Source organism: Maniola hyperantus, chromosome 8 (assembly GCF_902806685.2).
Source record: "Maniola hyperantus chromosome 8, iAphHyp1.2, whole genome shotgun sequence".
Taxonomy (NCBI): domain Eukaryota; kingdom Metazoa; phylum Arthropoda; class Insecta; order Lepidoptera; family Nymphalidae; genus Maniola; species Maniola hyperantus.
Window position 1 is genome coordinate 765875 of NC_048543.1, and position 16743 is coordinate 782617.

Here is a 16743-nt window from a genome sequence, read left to right on the forward strand (position 1 = left end):
AGTCTATATCTGGGAACGCGACGGCGACGCGACGTCCCCAAGGGTGTACCTACCTACTAAATGGAATATAGAGGTATATTTAGATGAAGGGATTCTTAATATCACCTTGCGTTCTTTCATTTCATTTATTTTCTGTTTCTTCTTATTACATTTTTATATCTACCTACTTACCACAGGCCAAGAAAAACCTTAGGTTTTTATTTTTATCTCGTAGCTTTGAATTGGCATGAAATCTTATCTTAGACAGTCTCTGGGGGCGCAATGTCTTCATATGGAGCTTTAAATTGGAGCAAATAACGGGTTCTAAGAAGTTTAAATCTGGGGACGCGACGACGACGCGACGTCCCCAAGGGTGTACCTACTAAATGGAATGTAGAGGTATATTTAAATGAAGAGATTCTTATGTCACCTTGCGGATCTTCATTTCATTTACTTTCTCTTTCTTCTAATTTTTACCTGGTTGTCTAAATAAAAGAAAAGGGTGACTGACTGACTGACTGATCTATCAACGCACAGCTCGAACTACTGGACGGATCGTGCTGAAATTTGGCAAGCAGATAGCTATTATGACGTAGGCATCCGCTTAAAAGGATTTTTTGAAAATTCAATCCCTTGAAGTTGCGAGCATAAGCTAGTCATCCATATATGCGTATTAATATATTATTAATAGATATAAATGCGAAAGTGTATCTATCTACCTATCGGCTAGCTTTTGATAATTAATGTTTGAATATATGTACATACCTAATAATGAACATAACAAACTTCAATTATGGTTTTCAAAAAGATCGATTAAAATGTAAATTCACCAAAAATGGAAGATCAAAAGAATTTTATATTTCCTCATTACCAAGTATAAAATGGGAGCACTCTATGGACATTTCATTGCGGCCTTCGGTCGATTTATGGACCGTAAAAGAGATGTCTTTTATTTAGAGCTTTTTTAAAAATTATTTGCCTTTGCTAAGGTATATTATTAGAGTATCTTATTTATTTTATTTTATTTTGTCAGCGTTTCTATATGTTTCTTTCCATTATATATATCTAATATCTGTCCTTGAAAAAGGACCCCGGAGGAGGATCGGTTCGAAACTAGTCGGGCTAACGTCGACTAAACACTTGAGTAAAGCCGGGACAGATATTTCTATATGTTATTTTATTTGTTACTAGCTTATACTCGCGACTTCGTCTGCGTGGACTACACAAATTTCAAACCCCTATTTTACAACCTTAGGGGTTGAATTTTCAAAAACCCTTTCTTAGCGAATACTTACGTCATAATAGCTATTTACATGCCAAATTTCAGCCCGATCCGTCCAGCAGTTAGAGCTGTGCGTTGATAGATCAGCCAGTCAATCAGTCAGTCAGCTTTTCCTTTTATATATTAAGACTAGCTGATGTCTGCGACTTCGCCCACGTGGATTTAGGTTTTTAAAAATCCCGTGGGAACTCTTTGGTTTTTCGGGATAATAAGTAGCCTATGTCACTCTCCAGGTCTTTATCTATATCCATGCAAAAAATCACGTCGATCCGTTGCGCCGTTGCGACATGATTGAAGGACAAACCAACAAACAAACACACTTTCGCATTTATAATAAGGGTACTGATTATATTTATCTTTATCTATCTATCTATCTATTAATGCACCAAGCGCTGGTCTATAATATTAAAAAAACTCCAAGTCCGTGGTAGTAGTAGGTATATGTATGGAAGTAGTACAGGGTGTCCTATCTATGAGACGGTATTTTATCGATAGTTGAAATACTCCACTGAAGACTCCCGTGTTACTTATAGGGTGTCCCTATCTCACGATTTTCCGACTCCTTTTCCCCGATCAGATTACAGAAGCTTAACTAAACTTTTACAAGAAACGACCTTTCAGAATATTTTTCTTCTCCGATAGAAAAGCTCTTAGTTTTGTATGGATGGAAGTTTTTCTCGATTGATCTTAACTAACAAAGTCTTGGATGTGTCCATTCATACAATGGGGGAAAAGTTTTTGTGCAAATATTCGTTATCTAGCTTTAGGTTGTAAGGTAGTCTACGTGATTTAGCTTTTTTGTTAATCCTGGAGGAACCCTTGGGAGTATGCCAATGCTACGCTTTACACGAAGGACATAGGTAACTTGTTAGAATAGAATAGAATAGATTTTTATTCAAGTAAACTTTTACTAGTGCTTTTAATAATAATAATAATATAATAATAAATATGCCTTATTGTTTTTATTGTTGCTAGTAGTTTGTATTTGTACAATGTTTTATCTAATGTACTTATCTAAACTAAAAACTAACAATAAACAATAGGTCGCAAACTCAGCATAGTTTTTGAATCGTCAACTAGTTTAATGTACCACTGTTATCCCGGAAAATGCATGAGGAAACCTGCATGCTTGAGAGTTTTCCATAATTTTGATTCCCTTTTTTAGGTGACCTACCCCTTAGGGATGGAATTGCCAAAAATTCTTTCTCAGTGGATGCCTACCTTATAAAAGAAACCTATATGAAATCTAAGGAAGGAATTTCGAGTTTCTAACCTTAGTGGTTTAGGTTATGCATTGATAGATCCAGTCAGTCAGTCAAGACAGTTTTTATAAGCTTATAGATTTCGTTCCCCACTAAGAAATGATTTTCATAAATTCCAGTCAAAGCAAAGCCAAGACGGTTCAGCTAGTTATTTTATTATTTTACAAATAACGCTATATTCGCGAAAAAAGATATTTTTCATCTCTCTCCATAGATATAAATTAGCAATTGAGGATGTAATATCAAAAACTGCCTAGTTGTAGTTTATACTTTAGTCAATTTTAGTTTGTTCCGTGTTCCATAAGTTGTCACCTATCAAATTTTCATGCGCGTGCTATGCCCGATTGTTTGGTTGTGGACATTGATTTATTTAATAAATCAATGGTTGTGGACATAATTTTTATTATAAGTATTAATTTCTCAATTGGAGACTGCTTCGGTTTAAGTGTTTTATACATGTACTAACTATTTATGTAATTGTAACTGTTTGTCTCTATAAAATAAATAAATTAAAATTAAAAAAATTAAAATTCTGAGTAAAATACTAAATTAAAATATTAAGTATCTATTTTGCAAACAAATATTTATATTTTAAAGATCTTACGAAAAAGGTTGTAGCGTGATGAAAGATAATATTTTAAATTCCAGTCTCAATAGCCTCTCTCAGCCTTTAAAGGTTTCTTAGGTACAAAGAGAAAAGGGCTTAAGACGTTCGGAACGTATTACTTAGGTGAACATTGTGAAGCCTTCTATTACTTTGTAAATGGCCTTTATTGTGAAAAGTGAGGCTTAGTCGAGGGCTCAGTCGTCTTCGATGTTGTTTGTTTTGGATTTTAGAGCAATCAGATATTGTTTGAACAAGACTAGATGTCTTTTTAATATATAAAAGGAAAAGGTGACTGACTGACTGACTGATTTATCAACGCACAGCTCAAACTACGACGAATCGGTCTGAAATTTGGCACGCAGGTAGCTATTAATATGACGTAGACATCCGCTAAGTTTTTTTAATTCAACCCTTAAGGGGGTAAAACAGTGACTTGAAATTTGTGTAGTCCACGCGGAGGAAGTCGCGAACATAAGCTAAATATATAAAAGGAAAAGATAACTGACTGACTGAGCTATCAACGCACAGCTCAAACTACAGGATCGGGCTGAAATTTGTCATGCAGATAGCTTTATGACGTAGATATTTAAAACAATTGCTGACCCACTTGGTGTCGCTAGAGTGGAATAGGGTCTTGGACTGTAGTAATAAAATGACGTGCGTGGTTTTTAGGGTTCCGTACCTCAAAAGGAAAATCGGAATGTCTGTCAAGAAACCTACAGGGTACTTCCCGTTGACCTAGAATCATGAAATTTGGCAGGTAGGTAGATCTTATAGCTGGCATTAGGGGAAAAATCTGAAAACAGTGAATTTGTGGTTACATTTCACAAAAAAAAATTGTGGTCATAAACTAATAATTAGTATTTTCAATTTTTGAAGTAAGATAACTATATCAAGTGGGGTATCATATGAAAGGTCTTCACTTGTACATTCTAAAACAGATTTTTATTTATTTTTATGTTTCATAGTTTTTGAAATATCGTGCAAAATGTCGAAAAAATACGACTGATGTACGGAACCCTCGTTGTGCGAGCCTGACTCGCACATGGCCGGTTTTTTTTCTAACAGTGGTTTATGGGTAGTTAACTCTCAGGCATGCAGGTTTCCTCACAATTTTTTCCTTCACCGTTAAAACAAGTGATGTTTTTAAAAAACGTTTATTTAAAAAACGCACATAACTCCGAAAAGTTAGACGTGCGTGCCCGGGATCGAACCCCCGGACCTTCGATTAGAAGGCGGACGTCCTAACAACTAGGCTATCACAACTTGTTATTATTATTATTGGTTTCTGCAACAAGTAATATTCTATAATCCGCGACAGGTTGAAATGGCAATCGGGGTATGAGGAGTGGGACAGCCCGCACACCCGTACGTCAGCCGCGTTCGCCCGCACCGGCTGCTCGATTGCGGTAGAATGACAGCTGCAATGTCACGATCGCAATCACCTCTGATTGGTTGACGCTCGCTCACTATTGGCTACAATGCATTGTTGCAACAAGAATAGTACAAATTCAGCCAATCACAACAATTGAGATTGTAATAATGATTGATGCTGGTTCTTCTCGGTAGGAAAGGCATTCCGAACCAGTGGTAGATGCATCAGACTATTTCTTAACTTAACCGAAAGTACTTTTAAAAGTTTATTTGAATAAAAAAGATTTTTATTTATATTTTTTTATTTTATTTTACGAAATCGACCCGCTGGTTAATGCGGGAGCTGTGAAGTGTGCGGGGCGCGTTCCCTCCCCGATTGTCATTTCAACCTGTCGTGGACTATATACCTTTTATATCAGCCAAGAAAAATTATACTTTCTAAAATAGTCCAACAGGACAGCTTCATTAGTTAAGATAAGACAAATCTTGAGGTCCCGTACTTGAAGCAAAAACAAATAGTTGGCAGCACCCCGCATTACGTAATGCATTAGTAGATTAGAGATTGCGCACTGCGTACGTACTATCCTTGCTCTATTTTTTGGGTTCCGTACCTCAAAAGGAAAAACGGAACCCTTATAGGATCACTCGGTTGTCTGTCTGTCTGTCCGTCTGTCTGTCAAGAAACCTACAGGGTACCTACTTCCCGTTGACCTAGAATCATGAAAGGCAGGTAGGTAGATCTTATAGCTGACATTTGGGGGAAAATCTGAAAACCGTGAATTTAGGGTTAGATCACACAAAAAAAATTAAATTGTGGTCATCAACTAATAATTAGTATTTTCAACTTTCGAAGTGAGTGATCATATCAAGTGGGGTATCATATGAAAGGTCTTCACCTGTACATTCTAAAACAGATTTTTATTTGTTTTTATGCAGCATAGTTTTTTAATTATCGTGCAAAATGTCGAAAAAATACGACTGTAGTACGGAACCCTCATTGCGCGAGCCTGACTCGCACTTGGCTGTTTTTTTTTTATTTCTTGTATTCCCACAGTGGTTTGTCAGAGATCTTTTAATTTAGTTATAATACGGCCGTCTCGGCTTCCGATCCAATTGTGCTCATATTTCGCTAGCGGAGTTGCTTAATGAGGATTTTCGATTCCCTCCTCAATTTGAGGGGCCGGAAAATTAGCTTCATCCCACCTAGGGTTGCCACACCGTGGGGATAATTTAGGGAAGCCTGCCCTGTAATTAATCATCGCTATAATAGAAATTTTCGTTTAATTAATAGCTCTCCAATATTCTGTAGGGAAGTTTTTAGGGTTCTGTAACCAAAGGATCCTTATTTATCAACCGTTCATACCGTAGTATATTTCCTTTTCTTTCAACTGTTAGCCCAAACACCAATTTTCATGGATATAATTTACAAAACTGATACACATTTAATACAAATTTCGAACCCTACCTCCTTAGGGGTTGATTTTTCAAAAATACTTTCTTAACGAGTGCCTACGTCATATTAATAGCTATCGACATGCCAAATTCCAGCCTGATTCGTCCAGTGGTTTGAGCTGTGTGTCAATAGATCAGTCAGTCAGTCACCTTTACCTTTTATTTACATACGACTTTATGCCCGCGACTTTGTCCGCGTGGACACCACAAATTTCGAACCCCTATTTCTTAGGGAGTTTTACACTACGCACAAGTTGCTTATAATTTGATGTCAAGTGCCATACTAATCCGATAATTGACAACTAGTCAAATCATTATTTTTTATCAAACGTCAAAACACGCGCTTAGTATGCGAGTTTCTGTGAAATACTGGCATGTGACGTCACAATGATTTGACGTACATTTTTAGTTTAATTAATTAAAATGGTTATTATACTTAAAACTAACAAAGGACGTGGATTTCGTGTATTTTGGATGACCCTCTGTTTAATAATCACTGAAAAATAATTTATTTTTGACATAGGCAAATACCGTATTTTAACAGCTTCATACAACGCGATTTTTGTTTGAAATAGTTCTTTTTGCTCTTCTTTATATACTTACTAGATGATGCCCGCGACTTTTAGTATTTAAAAATCCCGTGGGAACTCTTTGTTATTCCGGGAAAAAAGTAGCCTATGTCCTTCCCTGGGATACATGCTATCTCAGTACCAAATTTCGTCAAAATCAGTTGAACGGATGGGCCGTGAAAGGCTAGCAGACAGACAGACAGACAGACAGACAGATAGACAGACAGACAGACACATTCGCATTTATAATATTAGTATGGATTTACTTCAATGAGCCTACAAATACAATAAGCCTGTGTGTGACAGCCCTAACTTCAAGTACCTAATGTTTTTTCTTGCGGCCAAGAATCAATCAGCCGAGAGTTGGTCTTTGTTGCTGATTAAAACGTTACGAAGCTGGATTTACTTATTTTTCCTTTTTTATATAAATTAATGAAACCTCCAAGGAAATTATATAAATGAAAAGAAATGCTGAGAAATGAAATTTCGCGGAAAATCTCTATATATAAAAATGAATCGCTGAATGTGTTGCTGATCGCAAATCTCGAGAACAGCTGAACCGATTTCGCTAATTCTCTTTTCATAATATTTCTTGAAGTACGAGGATGGTTCATACGGAGCGAAAAATTTAAAAATTGTAAGTGTAAGTATTAAAAAAAATAAAAAAATAAAGAATCGACTGTTAGGCGGTACGAAGTTCGCCGGGTCAGCTAGTTAATAAGAAATATTTCAAATTTTGTGCAAAGCTAAATTAAACGGTGAAAAATCTGACAAAATCTGGCATCAGCTAGTAAATTTATAAAGATATCAATATTTAAGGTTGAAAAACTTTGAAAGGAAAATTTTCTTTCAGAAAAGTTTGAAGACATAATAAGGGCCCCTCGATAGAGTCAATAGCTAACAATATCCAGGCACATAATAAGGGTCTGGATATCTCAAGTACCTCGCTTTGTGCCTGCGATAGTATTGTTGACTTTTATTAGACTCAATCGGAAATTATATTTTTACTATAATGAAACAATTATGTCCCTTATTTACATTAGCTGTTGTTGAAAAAGAAAACTGTTATAAGTTTGACTTGTGTATCTGTGTATCTGTCTACGGCACCGTAGCTCCCAAACACAAAGGCTCCCAAAAGTATTTCAATGTAGATACCACGATTAATTTGATGCTTTTATTTGTCGATATTTCAACCCAATATGGTATTTGACAACTATAGTGAAATCAGTAACTTTTGCGATATTCTATGAAATATTGGAATGTGACGTCACATCATAATGACGTACCGACCTACTTTTTAACCGACTTCAAAAAAAGGAGGAGGTTCTCAATTCGTCGGAATCTTTTTTTTAGTTTAGGGTCAGGTGGTAAACAGTGGCCCAGTAGTACACAGTGCACCACCACTCATATCTCAAAAACGCGACGTCGCTAAACCGTACTGCAAACGTGAAACAATTTGCCTTCTACCACCTCCCGCACTCCCCAGTCGACGGCGCTCTCCCGCCCGTAACAGTGGCACAGTGTATGGTTTTGTCCTTGGAGCCAAAAAAAGTAAGTACACGTGTTTTCATTTATTTTCTTTCTAGAATCGTTGTATATTGAGTAACATTATATTGCACTGTTTCCATGTGTAAAGTAATTGTTCCTTAATAACTTAGATATATAAATATCCTTTGAATTTGGTATGTTTAATAGTTATGTAACCTTAAAGGTTAGAAAGTGGTGTCTGCACACAGTGGCTCAAAACCGTAGGGTACACAGTGAACCATGGTTCACTGAGTACCAATCACTTTGTCCATTATGTCCGATACAATTTATGCATTAATTTTCAACTGTGATTGTTATGAACAAAAAAAGGCGTTAATAGAAGATCTAATACTTAATATAATAATAGTAATCTTTTTGTTTTAGAATGTGTCGAACTACAGTAAAAAATCGAAAAATTGGCGGACATGAAAAAAGCTGTAGATCTTGTAAAGAACGGAAACACAAAGCAGCACAAGAATGTAATTTTAAATATTCAACTATGAGAAGATTTATGTGAAAATACTAATAAGTGGAAATATAAAAATCCAAGCTTTAATTTATATAGTTAGTATTCCTAATTAGATTTGTAAGTTAAATTAGTATCTACTAGTTTGTTTTTTGTTCTGATTTTATGTGATTATTGCTAAAGAATACAAATATATAAAGAAATTATTGAATATTACTTTACTGTACTTTGTGTACACATTGGTTCACTGTCGACTCACCCCCTGATTCACTGTGTACATATACTGGTACACAGTGAACCATTCGCCATCTTTTAAATAAAACAATATTACCTATAAACTATTACAATTAGTGCTGAAATTGATATGCAAAACACAAGTTTAATAAATTACCTTTCATCTAATGCCAATAGTTCTTAACTACATTCACGTACGGTGGATCTATAAATGTTTGAAATTTTAGTGGTTCACTGTTTACCATGTCACCCTAATCGATTATTTAAAATGGTTATTACAACTTATACTAACAAAGGACATGGATTTTACGTATTTTGGAAGACCCTCTATTTAATAATAACTGAGAAATAATTTATTTTTGACTAGCTTATGCTCGCGACTTCGTCCGCGTGGACTACAAAATTTCAAATCCCTATTTTACCCCCTTAGGAGTTGAATTTTCAAAAATCCTTCTTAGCGGATGCCTACGTCATAATAGCTATCTGCATGCCAAATTTCAGCCCGATCCGTCCAGTAGTTTGAGCTGTGCGTTGATAGATCAGTCAGTCAGTCAGTCAGTCAGTCAGTCACCTTTCCTTTTATATATATAGATGTACTTAGTCAAATGCCCAATAGCACGGCTGCGGTGCTGTGAGAGATGGAGTTCGAGCTGTAAATGGCAGTAGCGAACACGGAACAGAAAGAACAGTGGAAGTGCAATTCACCAAAATTACTATAGGAACCGCTGTCGCCAAACTCATACAAATATACCGATAGTCATATATTGCACTACAAAGAAACAAATCATTTGATTTGTCGTTTAAGTTTAGTCAAAACTAGCCTACGTCACAGATTTGGAAATAAACCCTGACGCTCTAGAAATAAGATTTATTTTGCTTTAGCGGAAGAACGTAATTACGAGCTATAGTCACACTCACGTCACACTAGATTCAATTGTCCAATTAATTCCGCTACTTGACCATAGATGGCGGTATTCTAAGTAGTAGCAATTATAAACTTAATTACTTTAAACATATGGTTGACATTTGAGTGATCGGTCGATTTTTTTTCCTCCTCAGTTAAGGCTGCACCACGTAGCTCAATGAATTACCTATCGATATCGATAGATACTCGTTATTTTGTTCATTCGCAAAAATAAAATTAAAAAAGGTAATTATAAAATTGAATAAAAGTGCTGGTATGTATGCATGCCTTTTACAAGTATGCACAATAAATACTGCAACGTATGAAAATAGATAAATTTTATTTATTGCCCTTGAAATAAAACATATTTGTTAAGAAACTGGCGTTTCGAAAGTCTTATTTTTAATTTTAATAAATGGTGTATGCGAACATTTATGTATATATTTTTCGACTATTGCCTTCATCAAATCGGTAACGTGATTAGACGCAGGAATCTCCGAATCACTTTGTCTTTTTGAAGAACCTGGAGTGACCACATTTATCATTTTGTGGCTGAAACCAAAATTAAATTTTGAGAATAAATCCGTACTAATATTATAAATGCGAAAGTGTGTCTGTCTGTCTGTCTGTCTGTCTGCTAGCTTTTCACGGCTCAACCGATCAACCGTTTTTGATGAAATTTGGTACAGAGATAGCTTGCATCCCGGGAAAGGACATAGGAAGTTGAAAAGTTCCCACAGGATTTTTAAGAACCTAAATCCACGCGGACGAAGTCGCGGGCATCATCTAGTACCTATATAAAAATGAATAGGAGAAAAATTAATTAGTGTGTTTATGAATTAAATTTGATATTTAGTCAGTCAATCTTCATACAAAAATATAACTAAGAGGTGTGTTGTTTTGTATTATAATATCAAGTATTTTCAATACTTACTGAAAGTAATAAAATAAAACAAGGTTATTTGATTAAAAGACTTAACGATTTTCATTGATGGAAGCGCAGTAGGTTTCGTATATCTATATCCTTTATTTGATATTATAAAATCGACTTCTAAAAAAATGTTCAGAGCATATCATGCTTGATTTGGTTGGCATCCAATTAACTCTACCCGTTGCATCTATCCATTTCTCTTTGATGCTTGCATCTTTGGGAAACCTAAAAATATTTTAAATGAAGGTTAGAGGAACTACTGATGTCTATTTAGTGATGAATGCAACGTCTCACTCATTAATAAATTATAATTATTGCGTTACTATTTATTTATATCCTTGTATCGATATCAATCGATAAATTCAATATTCTACTTGGCCACATCACTATTTGAGTAGCGAACACGGAGCGAAGTACTTTCGGAATAGAATCAATCCAAAATAAACTTTATCTTAATTGCTTAAGGTTGATTTTGACTAACCGTTCTTAAATATTAGTAAATTGAAATAAATTAAGATTTTATAGAAAACAATGAAAATCGTACTTACCGATGATACGAAACACCTCCATTTTTAAGATTTTTTCTCCTACTATCATTTTTACACTCCAAAACGGAACAGTAACATTGCTAGGGCAATATGAATTTGTCGCGAGACTACCAACTCCACGCGATGTTAGAACGCGACTGGGATCAGTTTTACGTAACTACGCTTAATTGTGGCACGCGTGCCACGCCTACTTAGCACTTCCACTGTTTTTTCTGTTCCGTGGTAGCGAATGTCTTATAGCACAAGTAAGGAGAAAAATTCGAAAACCGTGAATTTGTGGTGCCATCACAAAAAACTAAAGAAGTATTATTTCTTGTGCGATGGTACGAAACCCTTTCTAGTGCGAATCCGACTCGCACTTGACCGGTTTTCAATTATAAAATACATTTTATTTTGAAAAATAGCTTACAAACAATGCTGCCATCAAAACTCAAATGAAGAGCGTTTTATTTATCCATTTGCAACGAATTGTGTTGGCTGACCATTTACCGACTTCAGAAAATGTTGACAGATCAAACAATGTCGCCCGCAGGCGGCGCGCGATTGATTGCGAATCGATACTGCGATGATATATCGATGTATTGTGTAGTATCACAATTCACAACGAACGAACTGAGTACAGTGCGACAAGGCTCCATCTTGGACAAGGCCGCCGCCATCTTGTGAAGTGTCACGCTGTCCCCTTATATACAGTGTTTGTAAGTAAAAAATCTGAAATTCACTGTTTTTGCTAAATATTAGAGCCATTCCATATGCATAACATTACGATATATCCTGATATGCAGCACTAGAGGATACCCGTGACTTCGTACGCGAGGATTTAGGTTTTTTAAAATCCCCTGGGAACTCTTTGGTTTTCCGGAATAAAAAGTAGCCTATGTCCTTTCCCGGTATGTAAGCTATCTTTGTACCAAATTTCGTCAAAATCGGTTGAACGGATGAGCCGTAATTTGCCGGGGCTATGCACGCATGACAGACGGAAACGTTTAAGTGCGGAAACCAGCCCAGAATGAAGAAGAATAAGAGTCTTAGTGCTAAAAATTTTTTACGAGCCATTTCACCGCGATTAATAGCCTCATCTGGTGACAGAAGGGCTGGCTCATTTTTTGCGCAACGGATCAGCCTGGCTGTCCAGCGCGGAAATGCAGCCAGTATTCTTGGCACCATTCCACGCGGTCATGATTTATATAGTAATTAGATAAGGCTAGCTTTAAGTTTTATTGTAATAATAATACATATAGAAGAGCCGTAATTTACATTATTTCAATTTCTCTAGGAATCTCTAATTTTTTGAGAATTTAACTAATAAAACTTGCTCTTGAATCACTCTATCTATTGGTGAAAACCGCATTAAAATCCGTTGCGTAGTTTGAAAGATCTATGCGTTCATACATACATACATACAGACAGCGGGAAGCGACTTCATTTTATACTATGTAGAGAAGTATGGATAAATGTGTCTGCATCTTAAAGCTATTTTTGTCATCTTCATTGGCGTCCGAGGCGCACATGGTTCGTGCGCCTTGGACGTGGACCTCGTGAGTGGTTCCCCGGTGGAGGGTCTGCCTCAGGTTCCCGGGACCCAGTCGCCAACTGGGAGTGGGTAATTCGGTTGCCTCTCGGCCGGCGAGTCCCACATACCTTCCCTCCAGTTGGTTGGCTGGTTGGGTAGCTGGCTGGCTTACAGGGGGAGGATGCGTAAACGCATTTCTCAGCGATAAAAAAATGCCTCGTAGAAAAAAAAAAGTTGCAAGAGAGATAGAAGATAGTTCCACGATCTAATTCGTTTATCTTTTAGAACATTAAACCCGGAGGTAGTACTCGTAATTCTAAGGTAATCCTTAATGGTACAGGATGGTATAATTACGGTATATAAAGTACAGCTTAAGGACCCATGTTTCAAAAGGATAATACTCTGTTTGCCCGCTGAACCGTATAAATCTCTCAAGTTAACGTTAACCCAACAACTCTGAGTATCCACTTAAAAATAGGTTTTTTTCTCTTTATTTATTTTGGGGTTTTAGTCATAGGTGACTGTGTCAAAAATACATTGTGTCTATTTTTTATTCAGATACAAAATATTAGCTCGTGACTGCAATCTCACCTGGTGGTAAGTGATGATGCAGTCTAAGATGAAAACGGGTTAACCTGGAAGGGGTATGGTAGTTTTTATTAAACCCATAACCCTATGGTTTCTACACACGGAACGCTAAGCGCCGTAACTAGCCACGCACGGCAGAAGCCTCCCACCAGACCAGACTGGAGACAATTTATAAATTCCCAAATTGCCCCTGCCGGGATGTGAACCCGGGACCTCCCACTTATAAGACCACAGCGCTATCCACTGCACCACTCACGCCAGGGAGGTCGTCAAAATTATGTAATCACTAGATGATGCCCGCGACTTCGTCCGCGTGGATTTAGGTTTTAAAAATTCTGTGGGAACATTTTTCCGGGATAAATAGTAGCCTATGTCCTTTCCCGGGACGCAAGCTATATTTGTACCAAATTTCGTCAAAATCGGTTGAACGGTTGAGCCGTGAAAAGCTAGCAGACAGACAGACAGACACAGTGTCGCATTTATAATATTAGTATATATATATTTTTTATTCAGATACAAGTTAGCCCTTGACTGCAATCTCACCTGGTGGTAAGTGATGATGCAGTCTAAGATGATAGCGGGCTAACCTGGAAGGATCATGTAGAATATGTATATTGTGTGTTCCTTATGAAATGAAAAAAAAATGTGTGTCAATTACTTACCTACCTAAGTCGTTCATTATGCACGTAATAATTATTTCCTTAACTATAAAGTTTGTTTGCCAAAATCCTTTCAGTTAGAGATTATAATTTGCTCGTCAGTTTACGATCTAATTGTTCCGATGTTCCTCGGATTTCTTTACGAAGATTTTCCTTCCGTATCGGAGTTTGAAAGACTGGAAAATTAACTTTGCTGCGAACAAGAATTAATCAAATACGGCTGAGATATTAACAGAGATTTAAGGGAAAATAAAGGGGTGACGTTTTTTAATATTTAGGGTTCCGTACCTCAAAAGGAAAAACGGAACCCTTATAGGATCACTTTGTTGTGTCTGTCTGTCTGTCTGTCTGTCTGTCAAGAAACCTACAGGGTACTTCCCTTTGACCTAGGATCATGAAATTTGACAGGTAGGTAGGTCTTATAGCTGACATTCGGGGAAAAATCTGAAAACCGTGAATTTGTGGTTACATCACACAAAAAAAATTAAATTGTGGTCATGGACTAATAATTAGTATTTTCAATTATCAAAGTAAGATAACTAGGTACATATTATATCAAGTGGGGCATATGAAAAAGCTTCACCTGTGAATTCTAAAACAGAGTTTTATTTATTTGTATGAATCATAGTTTTAGATGTATCTTGCAAAATGTCGAATAAATGAGACTGTACTACGGAACCCTCGGTGCGCGAGCCTGACTCGCACTTGGCCGGTTTTTCTTTATTTTTATTGGATAAATAGTGGGAAGTTCGGCCGTGGCTAGTCCGGTACGAGTATATAAACCAAAGTGCTGTGGGTTTAATAAAAACTGCCATACCCCTTCCAGGTTAGCTCGCTTCCATCTTAGATTGCATCATTACTTACCACCAGGTGAGATTGCAGTCAAGGGCTAACTTGCGTATCTGAATAAAGTAAAATAAATATTAGTTAGCCTGTGACTGCGCTCTTATCAAGTAGCGCTGCAGTCTATTGAGTTCTAGCGAGAGAGAATATTTATGAACTCAAAATTTTCTCCTCTGTCATTTGACCAAAAAAAATTTTGTTAAGACCCCCACTGTTTTGGGTGCAACATCCGCCATATTGATTTGGTTCAATTAAAATGTAGCCCATGTCACTCGGCCTATAATAATCAATCGATTGACACCTCATTCATCAAAATCGGCCAAGTAGTCTAGCCGCTACAGTGGAACACACATAAATACAAACCTACATACATACATACACAGACTGCTAAAATCATAACCCCACGTTTTAGCTTTGCAGTAGTCGGGTAAAAAGAGACAGATTTATGTCTCTCACATAAATTTGTCTCGTTTTATCTCTGTACCTACTTTGTCTTAACGACCTTACACTAATGGATTTCTACTCATCTAATGAGTATCGGAAAACTAAATCGTTTGGCAGCACATCTATTTTTCTTATATACACACCAGCTTTACTCACGTGTTTAGTCGACGTTTACCCGACTAGTTTTGAACCCATCCAATCCATCGAATCATCTTTTATTCTAAAAAAATATGAGCCATGTTAAAATAAAATAAAATAAAAATATTTTTTATTCAATTAAACTTTTACAAGTAGATCTACCTATTGTTGAATCGTCAAATGCATCAACCACTGGTTCGGAATGCCTTTCCTACCTAATCCTGACTAATATTTCCCTTTTCCCCTCCAACTATGCGTAAAGCTTGTGCTGGATAACCACTGTGCCCTGGTATTAATGATGGATTTTACACAAAAAAATTGAAAAAAGGTATAGTACGCGGCAGGTCGATATAACAATCGCGGTGGGGATGCCCCGCACACCCGCACAGCCCCTGCGCTAACCTGGTGCGGGACGCCCCCCGCATCATACCCCGATTGCCATCTCGACCTGTTGCGTACTATAGGTACGCCAATTATAGTGCAACAGATGGGGTTTGAACATCCCGCCGCGCGTCGCCAATTTTTCGGAATTCAGTCCACTGAACTATTGAGACTCTTAAATCTTTGTCGGTACTGGACTACTAGAGCGATTTTTCCAAATTGCTCTGTTGGGAATGTAACTTGAGATATTCGCTAAAGTCCACGGCGTGCAGCGCTTAGGTCATATAAATCTCAGAAAAGAAAAAGAAAAGTTTTGACTTGCTTACTGACTGACTCATTAAACATCCAGAGACCTAGAAAGCTAAAATTTTGCAAAGAGATTCTTTTATAATGTAGATAAAGAATAAGGCCGGATTTTATGCGACGAGCGAAGCCGCGGGTGGTCACTACCACTGAGTAGAAATACAAGGTTACTAAAGTAAGCTTTTAGAGTGACCAATCTTCGTGGCAAGCGCGCTCCATCTTAGGCTACATCATCACTTGCCACCAGGTCTGACTGCAGCCAAGCGCTAGTCGATAAATTTTTAAAAAGTTAAAAGTGCCAGAAAGTTAGTTTTAGCTGAGCACAGCGCAGTAATGTTGATTGGTCACCCTAGCTTCGTTATCGATTTCGCCTTTATAATTTAGAACTTGCTGACGTCAACAATCTCTTCAAACTCTTGACATTTACACAGTCTTTGAACCTTTGAGCGTAACAACTTCCGACAAGCGCTTAGCATATTTCATATTTTTGTTATATTTTTCAAAAGATAGAAGAGGAAGCGTAGTTTCCCTAATAGACAAGCTTTTTTTCCTAAAGTAATTAAGTATTATTAGCCAACATTTTTTAACATGCTTGATTGATTTCGGCTTGATTTCGGCTGCATGGATTTAGATTCTTAGGTTTTCGTACCCGAAGGGTGCTAGCGGAACCTTATAACTAAGCCTCCGCAGCTGTCCGTCCGTCCGTCTATCTGTCAGCGGGCTGTATGATCATGATCAT

At 37.0% G+C, this 16743-nt stretch overlaps 1 protein-coding gene and 1 long non-coding RNA gene across 3 annotated transcripts in view; one reads left to right on the top strand and one right to left on the bottom strand.

Annotated features, from left to right (window-relative positions):
• Window positions 1-16743, top strand: part of kek2 (kekkon 2) — a 108874-nt gene that overhangs the window by 33700 nt on the left and 58431 nt on the right. The window lies entirely within an intron of this gene.
• Window positions 9978-11336, bottom strand: LOC138402680 (uncharacterized). The gene is made up of 3 exons (XR_011237033.1): window positions 11136-11336; window positions 10591-10812; window positions 9978-10208 (listed from the first exon to the last, which is right to left on the bottom strand). It is a non-coding gene; the product is annotated as an uncharacterized lncRNA (long non-coding RNA).